A 17,186-nucleotide genomic window follows, 5' to 3' on the forward strand; every position below is an offset into this window, starting at 1 on the left:
AAAGAGCTGCACCAAAAACGACAAGCAGAACTTGCAAGGGCGGCAGCAAGCAGCCAATAGACTTGGTTTTTTCCCTCCAGTTGTTCTTCATATAACAAAAATGTTTTGATTAGTGATTTCTTTTACCATCAAGAATGATAAAAGCAAGGGGACACCAGGCCAAATCCCCTGGAAATCAGTGCAGGGCTAGAGCCAGAACTCAGGGCGGGCGCTGGGCAGAAGAGGGCGGTGGGCCATTCTGAAAGGACGAAAAGGAGCCCTGGGAGCAGAGGACCAGACAGTCTGCAAAGCAGGGGAGCGGATTACCCAGAAGATTCTACAGTGGCTTGCTGCAGCTGCTCTAATGGTCTCCTCTGCTTCAGGATAGAGGCAAATGTGTTTAGAAATGAAAGGCAAGAGGGCATAGGAAAAATGTACCTTCCATTCCTAACCAACTGGAATATATTCTTCACAACGCGCACTCTGTTCTGCGCTGTGAGGTAGTGATTTTTAGGATTCAAATATAGGCAAAATACTAACCAGCAAACTCTATGTGCTTCCTAGCTGCAAGCACAATTGGGTACATGCAAGTTACGCTGCAATTTCTAAGGACAAACTTGTAGTTGGAGCCTTGAACGTTAGAAGTGGTAGCAATTTTGTAATATGATAGTTTATGGCCTTGCCCAACTATTTCTGAACTCATAAAATGCTTTGTCACATGTAACCTTAATTTTTATACGCTTTAGGCGTATAATGGCCGTAAGCCATTATTTCTTGTTTTAAACTCAAATAAGGGTAGTTGATCCCCCTACTCTGAGATGATTTCCAAGAACTCTGAACCCTTTGGACTATCTGAAGGACTGGCTGTGGTTGACTTGAAATCCTATCCTCAGGAAATAAACACACAGTTGTGGACAGAGAGGTCAGGGGCAGGCCAACTCTGTCCATCCCCATGTTTTCTTCAGGATCCACAGGCCTCCTAAACGACAGGGTTTTCACCTTCTTGATAGCAGAGAGCACTTACAATCAGAAAAAGACATTCCTCAAAAATGTCAGGGACAGAGAGAAGTCACAAAAGAGGAGGAAGAGAGTTAATAGTAACTGCTTAGTTACTGGGCTGTTTTACAGATTAAAAAATAAAAGTCCCATAAAGTTTAGTAATTAAAGTCACACAAGAGGGTCAGAAGTCAAATAAAGGTCTGTGAACACCAAAACTTCTTTCTACTACTGCAAGATGGCCTGAGGGGTGGCGGGGGGAGGGAGGGCCTCAAAATTCTATAGAGCTCTTCCCTCATAGGGTTTATGACATGCAGACAGTGAGTAGGTCACCGATTCCAAAAGGCGAAGTCATTTCTCAGGTTATCTGCCCTCGCAGGCAGGGTGCTCTCCTCCCAACCCCAGTCAGGCACTTAGAACTACGAAAGCTTACTCCAGGGTCTCCAGCCAGGCCTGAGTCCATGGAGGCCGAGGGCCAACAGCTGCCTGATTTCCCAGCTCAAGTAGGCCTGACACAACTCGGGAATGGATAGCGGTCCTCCGAGTCTGTTCTGGTCTGAGCAGCCTCAAAGAAAACAAACATGCTACTAAATGCACAGCACTTAGTTCTGTTGAGATGGGTTCCTATAAACATGTTTAGAGAAATGAGGTAACCTCGATGAGCAGTTCAGCTAACAGAATAATAATGCTGATCTCCAGCATGAAGCCATAGTCCTAATCTGAGCCCTTGTCTGATCCTCAAGTCTGTCCCGTTACTCCCTCCCAACTCTGTCTGTTCCAGAGAGGATGTCTCTTCATTGTTCCCACATGCTTCCCTCATTCCTGCCTTCATGCCCCCAGCTGCTGTGGAATCTTCAGGCGAAAATGCCTTCACTACGCCCCACCCAGCAAATCCTACCCCATCTCTCAAGGCCCGTATCAAACCCACCTTTTCTCCATTGAGTTTGCCTTGATAACTTCAGTCATCAGTGGCCTCTACAATCCCGTACAGTTACCACTATATCTCCACTATTCATGTTCATATTTGATTATGTCCAACTTAGAATGTGACCGTAAGGGCTCTGTAAACTTTCATTAACTCATCTTTGGAAATCCTGCCAGTTGCCAAACTGTAAGCATCTGTTGACATACTAAAATGACTGGTAAAGCAAGCACCATAGCAGCGTTTCCTAACCTCAGATCTATTCTTTTTCTTACTTGGGTTTAAACCAGATGTAAGCTGAGGAATGCTGTCCTTTGAGACTCAACTAAATTGGCTCAAATCCCATTCCTTTGTGTGGTGGGAGCCCTACATTCCTTCCTGTTGGGGATTCTGGAAGGGGGTGGGAGTAGTTTACAATTTCTTTTCCTAGTCACCTCTGGCTCCAAGTTCTTGCCTTCTGTGGACTTAGTTCAGTGGCTGGAACAAGTGTTTTGCTCTCTCTGAACCCAACATCTCCAGTTATAGAAATCAGCTCCTTTTTTTCCTTCAGTAAAATGGGCTAAAGCAGGAACCATATCCCCTTAGGAGAAAAACCAGAAGTGAGGCATACGTGTCCTAGGTCTTCAGATATTGATACTTCATTGTACCTACTATTTGCTTTTGGAGATTTAGAAGAAAAATACTTTGTACTAACCAATTCTTCATTACATAGAGTAGAATGCTAGAAAGAATTTTCTTAGCCATTTTCTAAGGGACTCTGTTTTATTACTTGTCCCATAACAAAAGAATAAATGAAAGCTGCTTCATTATTTTTCATATATGACAACCTGGTAATTGCTAGTTAAACATATACAGACTTTTGAAGTTAATTATAATTTTACCTCAGATAGAGATTACTGTGTTTTCTGTATCTTTGTTCCAAATGGGACGCTTCTTGTTGAGAGGGGCGGTAGAATATAGTGGATGAGTAAAGAGTCCGTACTGTGTGGATTCAAATCCTGTCTTACCACTTACTACCTATGTGACTCTGGACCCGCTACTTAACCTCTCAGTAACAAATAGGGATAAGAATAGTACCTAGCTCATATGGATTAAATGAACACGTGCAATGTTTTACACAGTGGTGGACACACAGTCAACACTATGGAGGGGTTATTTTCTTTTTTATTCGGTATCATATGGTTTATGCTACAAATGCATCATTATGGGCTGAATGTGTCTCCTCAAATTCATGTGTTGAAGCCCAACCCCTCAGGATCTCAAAATGTGACTGTATTTGGAGATAGGGCCTTTAAAGAGGTAATTAAGTTAAAATGGGGTCATTAATCCAAAATGACCAGAGTCCTCATAAGAAATGCAGATTAGGACACAAACAACAGAGAGAGAGGGATGACCATGTGAAGACACAGAAAGAAGACGGCCATCTGCAAGCCAAGGAGAGAGGCCTCAGAAGAAACCCAACCTGCCAACACCTTGATCTCGGACTTCCAGTCTCCAGAACTGTGAGAAAATTATCTTCTGTTGTTTAAGCCACTCAGTCTGTGGTATTTTGTTATGGGAGCCCTAACAAACTAATACATGCATCAAAAGTAAATTTGTTTAAAAAATAAAATATGGTGAGAAACTAATGTTCTGTTATTACAATTGAAATTGGTAGGCTATCTCTAAGAGATTTTGATTTTTGTGAGGCTGAAATATAGTGGTTAAGAGGACTGGGCTCTACTCCTGGTTCTGCCACTTTCTGGCCACATACCTGGAGGCAAGCAATCTAGAGACATATGTAAGGACTATATGAGCTCCGGGACTTCCTGGGCATGTACGAGTAAATGAGAGAACGTGTAGCACAATGCCTGGCACATAAGAAATGCTAAGCTAATAAAACTCTAGCTGTCTATTTAAATTCTCTTAATAATGGTGGTAGGGGAACAGGGGAGACATTTTCTCAGGACCTGGCATTTTCTGCTTTGGGTGTGTGTGTGTGTGTGTGTGTGTGTGTGTGTGTGTGTGTGTGTGTATTTAAATCCGATAAGAAAGCTGAGAGGCCCTTAGAAATTAAGTGATTTCTCCAAGGTTATAGAGGGTATGGTGGAGATGGGATTCATAGGAAGATATATCTGACTCCAAGACCCATTCTCTTCCCACTCTATGAATTATCTTTCCCATTAATTTTCTACAACCTCTAGGTTCTAGTATGCTGTCCTCACCTAACACGTGCTTTCCGGTATATATGTATAAACCTATATGTATGTTTTATTTGTGAGGGGTCATGGGGCCAGAGCAATAGGAAATTAAATATCATTCTCAAAGGGCCTTCTCATATATCAAAGAAAAACAAAAAATAAAAAAATAAATAAAACCCAACCTGCAGGTAGGTACTCCTGCTACCAATTCTAGCTTTGGTAACTCTACTGTGCTGTAATGGAGACAGCCAGCATATAATGGCTTCATAAGAACATGGCATAAGTGATTATATTCTCACATTGCAGTGTCCTGATTTGAACCAACAGACTATGATTTCTAAAGGATTATAACTTGTGCTGCTATTGGATCAACCCCAAAGTCTAATTTTAGCACTGAACTTGCTCCAGCAGTACTTAGTCCTAGTTAAATAAGCAAAGTGTGTTCTCAGTCACTAAATGATAGCTCTTCATTTCATTTTGTAACTTGCCCATACTGCAAGTCAGTAATCACACACCAGCTACCAATGGAAATTTTTAAACACCCAAACAAGGTGTTTCTCCAACTAATTTCTTTAACAAAGAAACAAAACAATAAGGTAATAATTTCTTGAATCATTTAGGTTTTACTAATTACCTCCCAGAAAATATGTCATTCCATCATGTGAGCAGTTATTTACTGAGTTATATGTAAGCACATATTTATTTTACTTTTGTTAAAAATAGACTGGTTCTTAAAGAAGGTGGTACCATGCCATTCAGGAGCAAGAGCAGAAGACTCTTGATCTCAGGGTTGTGAGTTCGAGTTCCATGATGGGTGTAGAGATTACTAAAAATAAATAAACTTAAGAAAAAATAAAAATAAGAGCAGAAGACCAAAGCTGAGTGATAAGAATACTTTTCTACATAGAGCTAAAATGGTTAGTGTGAACTACTTTGCCCTAGGTAATATTTTTGCCACTTCATTAGTTTTATACTGTGGCAGAAGCTTGCTTTGCATAATATTTTTTTAAGTTTATTTATCTAAGTAATCTCTACACCAAATGTGGGGCTTGAGCTCACAACCCTGAGATCAAGAGTGGCATGCTCTTTGGACTGAGCCAACCAGGCATCCTGGTTTGCATAAAAATTTAGATACTTGGGTTTAAAATGCAAAACCCTTATTTTCAAAAACTCATTAATCCAGTAAAAATATTTTAAATGTTCACTACAAATCTGCAAGACAAATTGATTTGTTATTTTTAATAGAATGGAAGAACAAAAAACTGAAAATTGTTTTTAAAAAAATCTAAAAGAATATAGATAAACTATAGTTTGAGGCAAACAAATATGGAAGCTTATTTTCCAAAAACATCGTATAGCTTGTAATTTTCTCTATATATAAAACTTTGAATTCCATAAAAAAATTAGTTTAAATAACTAAAATGCTTTTCTCTTCTGGCTCTTTACTATTTTTTTTTAAAGATTTATTTATTTCACAGAGAGAGTGTGTGTGAGTGAGGCAGGGGCAGAGGAAGGGGGAGAGAGGGAATCTCAAGCAGACTCCCTACTGAGTGCAGAGCCCAATGCAGGGCTCGATCTTATGACCCTGAGATCATGAGCTGAGCCCAAATCAAGAGTCAGACACTTAACCGACTGAGCCACTCGGGCACTCCATGGCTCTTTACTCTTTTAATGTCAATGTAAAAGCCTTGCTGTATAAGTTGAAATATTTAATTATTAATTAATTTAAAAATTATACAAAAAAAATTGCTCCTTTTGCCTAATTTCACGAGTAGTAACTCTTTGGGAGGGCTCCAAAGTTATTACAGAGAATCTGAAAATCCTGGTGTTCTCCAAAAATAGACTGAGGTTTGCAGAAAAAAGAACCTCATATATCACCTTACACCTTTCAGAATGGCTAGAATCAAGAAGAAAAGAAATAAGTGTGGGCAGGGATGTGGAGAAAAAGAAACCTTCGTGCACTGCTGGTGGGAATGTAAACTGATGCAGCCACTGTGGAAAACAGTATGGAAGTTCTTCAAAATATTAAAAATAGAACTACTCAAGATCCAATAATTCCACTACTGGGTATTAACTCAAAGAAAATGAAAACACTAATTCAAAAAGAAACATGCATCCCTATGATTATTGCAGCATTATTTATAAGAGTCAAGATATGGAAGTGACCCAACTGTTGATAGATGAATGGATAATATATATGTTACATTATATATATAATGGAATATTAGCCATAAAAAGGATGAGATCTTGTTTTTGAATTTGCAACAACACGGCTGGACCTAGAAGGTATTATGCTATGTGAAATAAGTCAGACAGAGAAAAACAAACATGATATGATTTCACTTAAATGTGGAATCTAAAAAAAAAACAAAACAAATAAACAAAGAAAAAGCAGAATCAGACCCATAACTACAGAGAGCAAACTGATGGTTGCCAAAGGGGAGAAGTTAGGGGAATGGGCAAAATTGGTGAAGGGGAGTGGGAGATACAGGCTTCCAGTTATGGAAAGAGTAAGTCATGGGGATAAAAGGTACAGCCTAGGAGGGGCGCCTGGGTGGCTCAGTCGTTAACCATCTGCCTTTGGCTTAGGTCATGATCTCAGGATCCTGGGATTGAGCCCCGCATCGGGCTCCCTGTTCGGCGGGAAGCCTGCTTCTCCCTCTCCCACTCCCCCTGCTTGTGTTCCCTCTCTCGCTGTGTCTCTCTCTGTCAAGTAAATAAATAAAATCTTAAAAAAAAAAAAGTACAGCCTAGGGAATATAGTCAATGGTACTGCAATAGCATTGTATGGTGACAGGTGGTAGCTGGACTTGTGGTGAGCACAGCATAACATATAAACTTGTTGAATCAGTGTTGTACACCTGGAACTAATGTAACGTTATGTGTCAGCTATACTTCAATTAAAAAAAAAAAAGAACTTATTAGACCAGGGAAGGGAGAAAGACCCTTCATTTTCAAAGAGGTTGGCAACCACTGCCCCAGCCTCCATTTGACTTTCTTGCTCTGCCCCTTCAGGAATGGAGGAATAAGAAAAAAAGAGTAACTAGAAGTGGAGGTAAAGAAGTGGAGGTAAAGCACTGCCTGATACCATTTTTATCAAGCAGAAGATGTAGGATGGAGCAGCTAGAATCCGATTCCTTTTTGTTCTTTTCTAACTCAAATGCTGGGTTATGATGCCCTCAAAAAAAAGAATAGAACCACTATATGGACAATGACTGCATTTCACTTGAATTTCTGTGATTTGGGATTCCTCAAAATGACTGAAAAGGCTGTGGGGGCTTCTAAATCAAGCAGGCTGTTAAATTACATAATTTCGTAAACTAAGACAATATCAAATTGAAAAAGAACCAGCAGAATTTCTAGTCAAGGTGGCACAACAAATTCACGCTTCAATTCATCCCGTATGCTCTAAACACACAATAATGACAGATACAATAGAAAAAGAGAAATCCAAAAGGTCATTGCTGGGCTCAAAAAACAAGATAAACATCTCTGTGGACCAGAAATGCAACAAAAATGCAAAGCAGTGAGCTGGGCGAATGCTGCAACCTATCAAGCTCCGAGTGTTAAAGCAGCTAGGGGCAAGTGGAAATCCAGCTCTGGTGGAATACTGGGGCTAAAATGCTCTACTCAAGATGGAGACCAAAACAGCGATGTTACCGAAAGCCAGGACCTGGAGCAGACCAACCATCCTGGTTTTCCCAGGACTCTCCCTGTTTTAGCCCAGAAAATCCAAATCCCAGGGAAATCCCATGGTTCTGGGCAAACAGCGATGATGGGTCACCCGACTTTCCCTTGCCCCATGGAAGGAAACGGAATAAACCTACTGCCAATATACTGGCTGGAGCTATGGATTTATGGGAAGCAGTGGACCCAGGAACAGGAAAGCAAAGGATGAAAGACAAACAATACTGCAGCAAATGAACTGAGATACCAGCTGGTTTAGATACTAGATGAGCCATATTAATGACATGGACCAGGAGCATTAATGGCCTCTCAAGTCATTTTACTATCTGGTTCTAGACTGGGGTGTGCAGTGGAGAGAAGCGCAGGTGGAAATACTCATCAAGTTGGAGACAGGGGAGGAAAGGATCACAGAAATATCTCCCACTCAAAGTGATTGTGCAAATCCAAATTCCAAAACATATAAGGTTAATGCTAAAAAAGACAGCTGGGCAATGATGGAGGTAAGTGCACCGAACCAGTGTTCCTGCTCTAAAAAGTTATAAAAATAATAAATACATAAAAAACCAGTTTTTGGAAATTGAACAACAAGCACTAAGCGGCTATGATCCCTGGGAGGAACAAAACAAATGATTCCTCAAGTGCCCCAGTTTCTCTGCCTGGAGGTTCTCTGTGGATTGACATACAGAAAGGCAGAACTCAAGCACAAGCACAGTGGTTTTTGCTGTGTTTAAGAGCAAATGGCTTGGGTCATGATCTGGGGGTCATGGGGTAGAGCCCTGCGTCAGGCTCCCTGCTCTGCCAGGAGTCTGCTTGGGATTCTCTCTTTCTCCCTCTGCCCCACCCCTCCCCCTGCGTGTGCGCTCTCTCTCTCTCTCTCTCTCTCTCTGTCAAATAAATGAATAAATAAATCTTAAAAAAAAACAAAAAAAAGAGTGAGTGGAACTCAGGAAGGTAACTACAATTTGAGTATCAGGGTATCAGAGAGGAGAAAGATGTGCAGAGACAGAGTTCCAGAAATCTGTATAAGGATCATCTTGAATGTCTGTTTGAATATTAAGATGCATAAGTATAAGGGAGGACCCCTTAAAGCCAGGCAAAACAACCACTGCGAGAAGAACAACTCTTGGGGAAAGAATTACTGGGGATCTGAGACTTGGGCAACACTTTCACAAATGGAAGCATTTGAAACTCTAACCAGGACAGAGTCCTCTTAAACATGGGGGGTGCTAGGAGACAACCTTCTATGACGTGTCTCCATGTCTTGTGACAACTTTTGTCCTTGACTATCTTTCCAAGGATGTTTGTATAGTCAGTAGCCTTTGGCAGGTATAATGTTGCCTTTCAGGAGAAAGGGCAAATTTGTTTCCTGACCAGGATAATAAAAAAATGCCTCCTTCCAGGGCACAGTTGGGGCAGATTTGATAGCAGTTATCTTATAAAATGAGAGATTTTCTAAGTTCAGGATTCCTCAGCTATGATTCAGACTCACTGTGAGTGTAACATCCACTTGGATCCACTCTGCATTTGCCTCCATGAGGGTTTGGGGGACAAGGGAAACCAATGAGAACATGGAGATCATGCTGCCTGCGGCAAGTAATAAAGTCCTTTGTTCTCTGACCTAGGAGTCCTCATGTCTTCTGCCAGCATCTAGACAACCATTACAGGCTTGCCAGTAGGGTAAAATCTCAGATACTGAATACTCTTGACCTGACAGCAGGCATTTAATAGAGACCTCAGAAAGGCTGTCCAGCCCACAAGCTAAATCCACCCCATAGCCTGGTTTTGTATAGCTTTTGAGCAAAGAATTTTTTTTTTTTACATTTTTAAAGGAATGTAAAAACAAAAACAAAAACAAAACCCAAGTATTTGCAAGAGACTTTATATAGCCTGTAGAGCCTAAAATACTTACTATCTGGCCCTTTAAAGAGAAACGACATCTACTTCTACTACAGAACCATCTTAACAAAGCTTTAAAACATGACTTGAAAGGATCAAGCTGATGTGCAAGTAAATTAACTGCCTGATGAAACAACATACTTGTGAAAAGAAGACAAAAAAATCTAGAAATTCAACAGCATGGTAAACACAGTGTCCAGCGCCAATAAAAAATTATAAGACAGGCAAAGAAGCAAGGGAATATAACTCGTAACCCGGATAAAATCAGTCAATAGAAACAGAGTCAGAATTGACAGAGATGGTGGAATTAATAGAAAAGGACTTTAAAATAGTTCTTATAAATATGGTTAAGGATGTAATGGAAAGCATGAAATACTTTGGAAACAAATACAGTATCTCAATAGAGACAGTAAAAGAATTTTTAAAAAGTACTATATATAACTTTTGGAACTGAAAATACATTATCTAAAACCAAATTTTAAAATTTCACTGGATGGGCTTAACAGCAGCAGATTATACACTACAGAAGATCAGTGAACCTGAAAGATGGGCAATGGGAATTTTACAGCCTGAAGCACAGAGGAAAAAAGTAAAAAAGGACAGAGCCTCACTGAGGGACAATATCAAGGAGTATGATTCAGAAGAGAGAAAGAGTATATGGCAGAAAAAAATATCTGAAGAAATAAAGGTTGAAATGTTCCCAAATTAGGTGAGACCTTTAATCTCACAGATCCAAGAAATTTCATTTCTCTGGAAACAAGAGAAAAGAAAGGTTAATGATTGGAACAGATGATAATCCCAGTTTCTGAGTTCTGAGGGTAGCCGGTTGAGATTCCTAGATGTCAGGCTTGAAGCATGTTCAAATGGAGTGAGGGCAGACGGTGGCGATTTGATTGATGGTCCTGGTTTGCAGTTTGCACGTCTCTGGTGATCTGTCTGAGTGGCCCACACAGCGACAGGCACAAAGATGGTACATACATCAGCTGTTGTGATTTAAGTATATCAAGTTGTCCCACTTTAATTTGCATGGCTTTGGGGAAAAGGCAGTTTTAGTTCTCAATGATTCCAAGCCAGAAGGGCGGGAGAAAAAATGAAAATGTTAGTTTGAAAAGGTGTAACCCGGTATTGTAGGAAATGAGAAGAATTCAGGATCTAACAGTGAACAAAACCTCAAACACAATTAACAGAACTGGAATAGAACCTAATATCCACGAGTATGTATTTTTCTACAGAAACGTAATTTTTCTCTCTACAACCCCCATTTCTATCAAAGATAATCATAGTAAGGGCCAATTTGTTTGCAAATTAAGTCTGGTTTCAACAAACTTGGCCTGATTATTTACATAAGTACAACAAAAATAGTGATTGGCCAATTAGGTCCTAAGTTGGCTTTCCTGGAACTTTTCATAAGGAATCTCAAATTGAACTTTCAAAGCCTCTCAAGGATAGGAAGTCAAACCAAAGACTCATTATCAGATTTTGCCTGCAATATCTATTGATTTGGGTTAATTCCTCACTTTTTGAGGTCCCCCCAAGTATCTTGAAGTTCCTGCACCTACCAGGAAGTGACCTTCCTTACTCACCTTGCAAGGCTGCTGGAAACAGTACAAGCAAGGTATCAGGCCAATTTTTCCAAGGGGCTTTATTGGCTCCATAAAATCAACCTTCGTTCCTGAAAGCTGTCTTGTAACATCTGAGTCTATACATATGTCTCTCAAATATGACAATACAGGCAAAGCGTTGGTGATATAACCAATGTTTCCAAGTATGTCCTGTTAAAAGAGAACAGATTCTCATTGAGCTTATGCAAATAACTATATTGCCATGAAAATAAGAATACTCACTAAGAGTTTCTGAATCCTGGAGAGATCAGGTAGGAGAAAAAAAAAGTAATTGCTCCATCTTTGTTCACAAAGATACTTTACCAAATTGCTGTAAGTCATAGCTAGCTAGCTGGCAAAAAAAAAAAAAAAAAAAAGTTTCCTTAAATCTAGAAAACAAAAGATTAAAGAACCAGCAATGTTTCGAACAAAAATCCTATAAAATTAGACTCATTCTCATTTAGTCCTATGTAATTAAATCTTGACCTTTCCATAGCAATTTCTATTTGAAAAGGCCAGTTTTTCCTTAGAGTCCTGTAAATTCTTACCCTGTTCAGTGGTATGATCTGAAAATTATCAGAAACCTATACTTGTCAGAGTCCTTTCCATGAATCTCCTTGAAGATGGACCACTTTTGCAAAAGCATCAGAGTAAAACCATAAATGTCTGTAAATGACAAAAGACTTAAAAATGCCCATGTTTAAGATCTGATGAGAGTTCCTTATGTTACTAACAGAAATTTGATTATTTCTGTGACATACATTTTGACAGTAACTAGAATTACAAGTGTTTTGAGAGAGAGAGAACAAATCTTTTGAGATGTTCCCGGGACTCTCTAAAAGTCTCAAGTTAGTATGAAATCAAAAATACTTCATTTAGAATTTGAATTTTATAAGATTTATCAAAATATCAAAAAGGCTTGGATGCAATACTTAATTATCCATTTTAAGAGACAAAAAAGATTTCAAAAACAAATATAGACAGTTACATTGTTCTGGGCAAAACTTGGCTCTTTTACTAGAGAAGACTTGGTTTACATCATCCAAGACATGAAGACAGACTGAAGCACAGTGGGTAAGACACAAAACCTTTGCTTTCCAAGCTGATGACTTAAAAGGTAAAGAAAAGCCTTTGTTTAGATTTCTTGTTGAGAGCAGGCCAATAATCTAAGAAGACTGTCTTTTTGGCAGATGAGATAAAAATTAGTTTTACATAAGCGCACTATTGGTATTAAAGCTTAATTTTAAAATCCTTGTAATAGGAATTCAATTTTTAGCCACCTTGACTACACAAGATTCCTTCTCTCTCTCTCCCTCCCACCTCCCTCCCTCTGGCCTTCTATGTCCATAGTTTGTCCTTCATTTTCTTCTTTCCCATTCTAGAATAACCAGCTTTATTTTAGAACAAAATCTCTTTCATTTCCCTCCACAAAAATGCATTTCCATATCTCATGCCTTTTCTAACCAAAAAAAAAAAAAGGACAAAAACAAAACACTACACTTCTGGGCGCCTGGGTGGCTCAGTCATTAAGCGTCTGCTTTCGGCTCAGGTCATGATCCCAGGGTCCTGGGATCGAGCCCCACATCGGGCTCCCTGCTTGGTGGGGAGCCTGCTTCTCCCCTCTCTCACTCTCCCTGCTTGTGTTCCCTCTCTCACTGTGTCTCTCTCTATCAAAAAAATAGATGAAATCTTTAAAAATTTTTTAAAAACCCTACACATCCTACTTTTCTTACATACAGAATTGTTTTCTGTATAATTTCTAGTAGTTTAATTACATATTTTAGAATTCTTAACCCTTAGAAAACTTAATTTCTAGCGAAAACTAAGAAGTAGAAATTGTGAACTGTTGCACAGCATTGTTTAGATGGGCAAATTTATGAATTCATTTCATGATATCTGGAAACATACATTTCCTCATAGTATTTTTTTAATGTGGCACAACACATGTTTAGTAAGAGGCCCAAATATCTTTATTTCCTCTGTAGTAAGAGGTCAAACGTAGGTAAACTTAGACTTGTTTAGCAATTAATGTTTCAGTATTTTTATCTTATTTGGAAATGACGAAGACATTCAATGAATTCCCATCATTTAATTTAACTTAGCAAAATTCTAAGGATGGAAGTTACCAGAGGTCTCGGAAACTTTTTTTTTTGGGGGGGGGTGGGAGGGCGGACAGACTATTTTTAAGTAGACATAACATAATGATTGCTGAAAAGCTCACTTATCCTATTTATATCTATCAAAATTATTTGCTCCCAACAACTAGGTTTAGACCACCCATGAAAACTTCATTAGACTCTAGACAAAGTCAGTCATCATACCAAGCTACTTTTCTTGCTGACAAATTTTGTAATAGAGTTAACATGAATTTATTTGACTAGTAAACCCAGGTAGGATGAAAGCTGTTATCTGCATAATATTTAATGCTGACAACCCTGAAGACTTACCTATTTCAATTAAACCAAACTGAAAGCAGCTTTGATTTACCAAAGATTATGCCAGATCACATGAACTTGAAAAACATTTGGGTTAGTTTCCATATTTCTGAGCTTTAGAAATCATTCATAAGTGCTTATTTTTAAGCCAATTAAATAGGATTCTTTTACTAATTAATTTTGGCAATTCTATCCAGAGTTAGAAGGAAAAAGAAAATCATATACATAACTTACATCCACAGACATACGTAAACATGCAGATGCAGGTAGAGACCCTGTAAGTTTCCATTTCAAAATTTTAGCCATGGGTCAGGTACAATATAAAATTCACTAGTTTATAAATAACAGTTGAATCCAAACTGCTTCTAACAGAGGAACAAGTTAAGGTTACCCACTCCAATGGCTAAAGTTTTTTACTATTTGTGGAGACTTTTAAGATTTGTATTTGCTCTTGACAATCTTTTTTTTTTTAAGATTTTATTTATTTATTTGACAGAGAGAGAGACAGCGAGAGCAGGAACACAAGCAGGGGGAGTGAGAGAGGGAGAAGCAGGCTCCCCGCAGAGCAGGGAGCCCGATGCGGGACTCGATCCCAGGATCCTGGGATCATGACCTGAGCCGAAGGCAGACGCTTAACGACTGAGCCACCCAGGTGCCCTGCCCTTGACAATCTTAGGAAGGCTGTGGATTAGAGTTTGGACAAGACAGTTTTCATAGCAAATTCTATTTTATTTTTTATTTTTTATTTTTTTTAAATACTCTTAGAGGCATTTATTTATTAAAACGTTCTCTGCCAAGATTTCACATTAGCTTAAAACTCAAATCAGTCTTTACATTTCTCTACTGAGGTTTCCACCTCAGTGTATCACATAAAAACACCTTCTCCAGCACTCAGTGTTACCAGCGTCACACGGTGAGCCCCATGGTCAGCCTCTTTGTTCCCTAGGTGACCCAACTAGATGTTAATACCGCTCTGCTACAGGGTAAAAGCTCCTAACTCAAACTCATTGGAAAAGGGGTGAAACTTCTGCAAAGTGCACTTTAAGAAGAGGTACTGTTTGCTCATGAAAAGAAACCAGTGAGTCCTCTAAGAATAATAAAAGGGGGTATTTTACAGTTAAGCACATGATTTGGAGTGAAGAATTCGGATGTTGCTCTACTGGTCCAGGCCGTTAATACTCTTCTTGTTCCTCTTGTGGGCCCCCTTCATCAGGTATCACAAAGCCTTCATCTGTAGCATACAGAATGTCCACGATCCTCTGCAATACTGGATTGTTTTCCCCCTCATTCTCCTGGCAAATCAATTCAATGTTCCTTAGCTTTCCAAAGTAGAAATCTCTTTCTTTCTCCAGGTCTTCAACGGTAAGTTTCAATACGTTGACCTGCTGCATCAATTCAGCTGCTTCGTCATCCCCGTTGCCCACACCAGGATTCTTCCGCACCACACCAGGGCCAGCCTTAGGGTTGCAGTAGTTCTGTGTGTTGCAATGGGCCTCTGTGGAGCTGCACTGCTAGAGCTGAGAGGTTTCTTCAGTTTGTTCAGAGCTGGAGCAACAAGGGAGGGAGCCACTGCAGTTTCTTGACCTTGTCTGGCAGCTACGGGGTCATAGTCTTTTCCATCATAGTTTGCATCAAAAAACTTCTTGAACCACTGAACAAATTCAAAATTGTCCTGAAACTTTCCTTTTACTAATTTGTCCACAGGAATTATTTTGTCAACACCCATTACACCCATTCTCTTAAAACCTGCTTGTAGTATTTTGAAGTTCTGGATGTATTCATGTTCTAGCTTAGCCTGGAATTTCACTTTCTTCAAGGCAATGGAGCCAGGGAACAACATGTCCATAAACTGACAGTAGGCAGCCCCTGAGCACAACTGTTCAATCTTCGTCAGATTCAGCTGCAGAGACTCATTGATCCAGGCCAGCATGTCATATCGACTTAGGTTATCACTGGTGACTGATGTTGAATATACGTTCACTGCCATCTTTGGCTCTCGGTGGGACCGCGTCCACGGCCTGCGCCCGGCTTCGGTTCCGTCTTCGTCTCGTTCAAACGTCCCGACCACAAATTCTATTTTAAAAGACCTCTTACCTCTGCCCCCCCTTTTGTCCCTTTGGTCTCAGGCAGAGTTTAGGTACTTCCTGGGGTGTTTACATTACAAAGGCATGGTAAGATTTACATCTTCAAGGGACAGAGAAAGAATGTAAGTTTTCTCCTAGGAGTTCCAGTGCCTTTTGGATGGCTTCAGCAGTTCCCACAAAATGTAGTAACACCACCCTGTAATTAGGGGGTGCCCTGTAAAAACAATTCTCAGGGTCAAGTGGGACCTCTTCAGGTTAGAAATGAAGAAGGGGTCATTTGGGTCACTGTGGTCATGGAAATGATGAACCCATTGGACCATGACAATTTTGTGCAGCAGGAGATGGGCTTCCTCCATGAACCTTAGCAGTGATCACTGTGATGGAAGGATGGGTACAGCGCCAGCTAGTGTATATCCAGGTGAGGAGAGGGAGGGCTCAGGTATGAGTATCAGTGGCTCTATGGGCCTTTGTCTTCCCAATTCCTGCTTCCTCCTCAGGAGAGCCCTCGATAACCCTGTCAGCTCTTCCCGTGGTGGCAGGGACACCTCGTGAGGCGTGCTGGTAGTGGAAAGCCGTTTAGGCGGAAAGCCAAGAGGACTCAGGATCTGTGGTATCTCAGAAGGAATGAGCATATAGCCCGATGGATCTCTGAGAAAGTTACGGATTTTAGGGTCTTTAGATGCTGGCCAGTTAATGCATTTTGGCCACTGTGAGGAATTTAGAGCCTGTTCCAAACAAACAAGAAAATCCACAATAGCCAATTAGCTCTCTTCTCTCCTTCCTACTGCATAAAATTTTTAAGAAAGGTTTGAATTTAATTAGGTTTTTTATCTCAGTTTCTACTTGTTTTTCTCCTGTTACCTTGATCTTATGTGCTGTTACCAGAAAATGTGGGATGACATTACTGTCAGCCCTCTTCGTAGGTGGCTACTTTCTTTTCCAGGGTGTCCCAAGAGACTTCTCCAGGATGCGAGTCTGCCTTCAGTAGTGTGATACGCATAGGGTGGTTGGGAAAAGTCCCCAGGCCTCTGGAGCATAAACCAGAGTCTTGGCATGTTGGTGTACATGACATTGAATAATAACTAGGAAGCATCCATGGGCTTTTGCATTTATCAAGGAGCTGGTGTGCCTCCTCAAGGTTCTTAGGAGGTGCTGGCACCAGATGTTTAGGACATTTATATTTGTTCATTAATTTTTTAGCAACACCACACCAAGGAATTGAACCCACAATATCTCATTGGGTCAGGGGACAAAGAGCAACAGTAGTGAATGAAGTGGTGACACAGAGACGGTAGGCCTCTGATGTATTTTCCCTCTTGTGGTGACACTGGCTTCCATTTGCAAGGCTATTTCACTTTTCTGGCTTAGGACATGTACTCTGGGCACAACCCACCGACTCGGTGGTA

General features: G+C 40.1%; 1 protein-coding gene and 1 pseudogene across 1 annotated transcript in view; one reads left to right on the top strand and one right to left on the bottom strand.

Moving 5' to 3' along the window:
- TRAF3IP2 (TRAF3 interacting protein 2) overlaps positions 1-3,910 on the top strand; it is a 72,939-nt gene extending 69,029 nt beyond the window's left edge. Inside the window, exon 10 of the mRNA XM_035728370.1 lies at positions 3,866-3,910. The gene's annotated coding sequence lies outside the window, so the exon portion shown is untranslated. The remainder of the gene's footprint in view (positions 1-3,865) is intronic.
- Positions 3,911-14,757: 10,847 nt separating this feature from the next.
- LOC113926452 lies at positions 14,758-15,683 on the bottom strand (annotated as a pseudogene).
- Positions 15,684-17,186: the final 1,503 nt, after the last annotated feature.

Source organism: Zalophus californianus, chromosome 7 (genome assembly GCF_009762305.2).
Source record: "Zalophus californianus isolate mZalCal1 chromosome 7, mZalCal1.pri.v2, whole genome shotgun sequence".
NCBI classification, from domain to species: Eukaryota; Metazoa; Chordata; class Mammalia; order Carnivora; family Otariidae; genus Zalophus; species Zalophus californianus.